The following is a 4,424-nucleotide window of genomic DNA, read 5'->3' as shown; positions in this document are numbered from 1 at the left end:
CAGCACCAACGCAACCGCGCGTCTCTCGCCGCTTTCTGATTGGCTGACTGCGGCTCCCGCCTTGCTTTTCCCCCAGTTCCGCGCAGAACGAAAGCCCGGCGCGAGGGAGAGTCCCAGAAACTTGCAGCCAAAAAGGGAAGCCAGCTCCTCCTAAGCGGGTGGGGTCCGGGCCGCCGTCCAGATTCTCGAGCGAGCAAACGCCCCAGGAAGGAGGAATCTGCTCGGAAGCGACGGGGTGGGTCGCTCTCTGCGCGCCTTCGGCTCCAACCACCCGGGGAAGGCCATCTTTCCGGGTTTGGCTTCGAGCGACAAGCTTTCAAGTTTTCTTGCAGGCATTCGGAGCCCGACGTTGCAGAGCCAGCAGGGCTGGAGCGTTGGAGTTTTTTTTTTCCCCCCCCCCCGCGGGTTCAAAAACAGGTCATGGGGAGGTATGCGCGTACACAGAGCTCTGGTGTACGCGCATACCTCCCCAGATTGAGGCCTGGGTGGTCCAGCCGAATCTTAGGTTTCCACGATCACGCATCGTGGAGTTCCTTTTGAGGCCAAAGCCAAACAGCCGCCAGTCTTTTTCCCGGCGGGAATCGTGGCATTGAGAGAAGCTGGAATTCCAGTCCCTTTTTCTTTAGGCCAGGGGCTCTTCAAACTTGGCAACTTTTAAGACTTGTGGACTTCAACTCCCAGAATTCCCCAACCGGCTAGGGAATTCTGGGAGTTGAAGTCCACAAGTCTTAAAAGTTGCCAAGTTTGAAAACTCCTGGTGCAGGTGCTAATTTCAGAGTTCTGAGGAGAGGCTGCTTGTAGGGCTACCATATGTAGCCTGCAGATAGCTGGAAAGGCCGCTGGACAAAGCTCAGTTCTGATTTTGAAGCTTGGCGCTTTATTTCATTTCATTTCTTTGACTTTGATGCCTCACTCAAGTTTTTTGTGAGAGCCTGAAGGGTGCACTGGTTAAGACATCCGGCTAGAAACTGGGAGACCATAGTTCAAGTGCTGCTTTTTTAGACACAAAACTAGCTGGGTGACCTTGGACAGTCACTCTCTTTCAGCCCTAGGAAGGAGGCAGTGGCAATCCATTTCTGATAAATCTTGCCAGGAAAACTGCAGCTGATAGCCTAGGGCAGGGATCTCCAACCCCTAGTCCGTGGACCAGTACCGGACCGAAGCATGCCAGCAACCAGTCCGCACAAACAAGCAAAGCCCCATCCACGAGATGCAGACAGCGCACAAAACCACGCACTCTTCGGTCCACAGAAAAACCTCTCTCCACAGAACTGGTCTCTGGTGCCCAAAAGGTTGGGGACCTCTGGCCTAGGGCCCGGGTGTCAAACTCGATCGCATCACATGACATATTGTGACATATCGCAACGTTTTTTGCTTTTGCGGAGCTGGGGTGACCGTGGGCTGTGTATGACACATCCAGCCAGCGGGCCACCAGTTTGACACCTCTGGTTTAGGGACTCAGCAGGAGTTAGAAATTGGCTTGAAAGTGCCCACACACAAACATATTCTCTCCTGAGCAGAAATGCTGCCCAAGGCCTGTTCTCCAAAAGTATCCTTTGACTGCTACTGCATTTTATCTATAGATCATTTTCCACAGGCCAGGCAGTTGTAACACAGGTTTTGGTGACTGTAGCGTGCAAATGACAACAGGACACGCCAAATTACAAGATTGCTAAACAGGTGAAAGGCAAATAGGCTGTTCATATAGCAGCTTTTTTAATTCATGGGATTGAAGCAGCTTTCAGAGGCAGGTCATGAGCCCATCTAGCTAAAGTGATTGGCTACTCAGCATTTCAGGAGCCCCTAAAGTCTCACCAACAGTTCTGAAACAACTAGAAACTCGCCATGCCAGCAAAGATTGTCGGTCATATGTTACCTTAGTTCCACCACTAATACTGTTAAGAATTTTTTGTATGACTTATAACATGCGATTAGCGGGTTGTTCATTACCACATAGCTGAATTTGTGGATAAAGGATTTTTAAAAAAACTATAGAAAGCATTTTTAAAACAAGGAAAGATGATCAGGCTCATACTGTGTATTTCAGATGCCTTTTCTACTTTGGCAAAGATTAAAATTTGGTGCCCTAGGGCAGGGCTTTTCAACTGGTGGTACGCATACCACCTGTGGTACATTGGCCCGTGGCAGGTGGTATATGGCCTTGCCGCACAGCGTTAAGAGCAGAGTGGCGGGAAGATATTTGTAATGAGGGAGGGAGAAAAACAGGCCTCCCCTGAAGGAGATCAGAAATGGCCCTTGCCCTCTTCACACACCTGTGGACTCCGGGGGGGGGGAACACCACAAGCATCATGAAAGTTCACGTTACCTGTGCTATGTCGCCCAGACCCCAGCCTGGTTTTGGCAGGCAGCGGCGTGCTCTCACTGCGTGAGATGGCTGGGCCAAGTGAGGCAAACCGGCGACATGCCGAACCTGCCTGGGCAGAAGCAATGATGAGCGCATGCGCCTGGCATCCCAGGTGAAACGGAAGTACTCGGAACATGGTCAGCTTGCATGGCAAAACAGTCACCTGGGGCGCCAGGCACATGCACTCACCGCTGCCTCTGCACATGCCCAGGCAGGTTCGGCATGTCGCCGGTTCGCCTCGCTCAGCCCAGCCACTCCGCACAGTGAGAGCGCGCCGCTGCCTGCTGAAACCAGGCTGGGGTCTGGGCGGCGTAGTGCAGGTAACGTGGACTGTCATGCCGCTCACAGTGTCCCCTCCCCCTGGAGTCCACGGGTGTGTGAAGAGGGTGAGGGCCATTTGCTGATCTCCTTCAGGGGATGCCTGTTTTTCTCCCTCCCTCATTATAAATATCTTCCCACCACTCTGCTCTTAACGCTATGCGGCTCTTGTCCAGCAATTTACAGCACAGCCATAGCCTGCCCCCTTCCCCTTGTCCCTTCCTGGGCACGGAGGGAGGGAGGAAGGAAGGGACGGAGGGAGGGAGGGAATGAAGGAAGGGACAATGGGAAGGAAAGAAGCGCCAACCCCAGTCCCACCCCCCTCCACCAGAGACCCACGAATCCACCACACAGCCCCACCCGCACTCCCCACAGGTGCCCTGTGACCTGAGTGATGTTGAGCTGGCCATGCCCCCCCTCCCAGCCATTGACTTGTCAAAAAATTGCAAAAGGTGATCACATGACCCTGGGACACTGTGACTGTCATAAGTATGAATCAGTTGCAAAGCATCCGAATGTAAATCACATGATCCTGGGGATGCTGCAATAGTCATAAGTGTGAAAAATGGTCATAAGACACTTTTTTCAGTGCCGTTTTAACTTCGAACAGTCACTAAGCGAACTGTTGTAAGTCGAGGACTACCTGTACTTTTATCACTTTTTCCCTTTTTTTTGGTCATCAAGTTTTTGACACCTTGCTAGGCGACTGATGGTACTCAGATATTGCCATATCCTAAAAGTGATACAACGGGTGAAAAGGTTGAAAAGCCGTTGCCTAGGCCTAGAACCAGCCCTGACTGAGCAAACAATTACACAAGATAGCAGCTCAGTAATATGGATCGTGCACATTCTTCATCCCCCCAGATATTCTGTTCTGTGCTTTGCTTTTTCTACTTTGCAGAGGGCCATAATGTGGGCTGATCTGACTTGGGGAATGGTTGTTTCATTGCATAAGGGTATTAACAGGAAAACATTGTTCCCTTCATGATAATAGGGAGCATTAGTAGATTTTATTGGGGAGTGGGCAAAGGAATCCATGCTCTGACACCTTTCATGAATAGCCAGCCTGCATTCATAATGCTGCAATCTCACTCTCAGTCTAAATGACAGTGTTGAGTCAGAATTCATAACTTTTCTTACAGTTCAGTTTTTAGCACATCATCCAGGAGACTGCATGATTTTGCTGTGCCTGAGCTAGGAAAAGAAAGGGGAGTGTACTACCTCACCCAAGACTCTGATAAAGGACCCAATTAATCCAAGTGGCTAACCCAAGCGGTTTAGATAAAAAGAAGAGTTTGCTTCAGGATTTGGGCCATGTCTAAGAAACAGCAAAAAGCTTTAAACAAAAGCCATATCAAAATTTAATTTAATAATAATAATAGTAAAGTTGGAAGGGACCTTGAAGGTCATCTAGTCCAACCCCCTGCTCAGGCAGGAAACCCTATACCATTTCGGACAAATGGCTGTCCAGTCTCTTTTTTAAAACTTCCAGAGTTGGAGCATTCACCGCTTCTGGAGGCAGATTGTTCCACTGGTTAATTGTTCTCACTGTCAGGAAGTTTCTCCTTAGTTCTAGATTGCTTCTCTCCTTGATTAGTTTCCACCCGTTGCTTCTTGTCCTGCCTCCAGGCGCTTTGGAAAATAGCTTGACTCCCTCTTCTTTATGGCAGCCTCTGAGATATTGGAACACTGCTATCTTGTCCCCCCTCGTCCTTCTCTTCATTAAACTAGACATACCTAA

The sequence above is a fragment of the Protobothrops mucrosquamatus genome, unplaced genomic scaffold (assembly GCF_001527695.2).
Source record: "Protobothrops mucrosquamatus isolate PMUCROS unplaced genomic scaffold, P.Mucros_1.0 scaffold_275, whole genome shotgun sequence".
Classification (NCBI taxonomy): domain Eukaryota; kingdom Metazoa; phylum Chordata; class Lepidosauria; order Squamata; family Viperidae; genus Protobothrops; species Protobothrops mucrosquamatus.
This window is presented reverse-complemented; position numbering follows the sequence as displayed.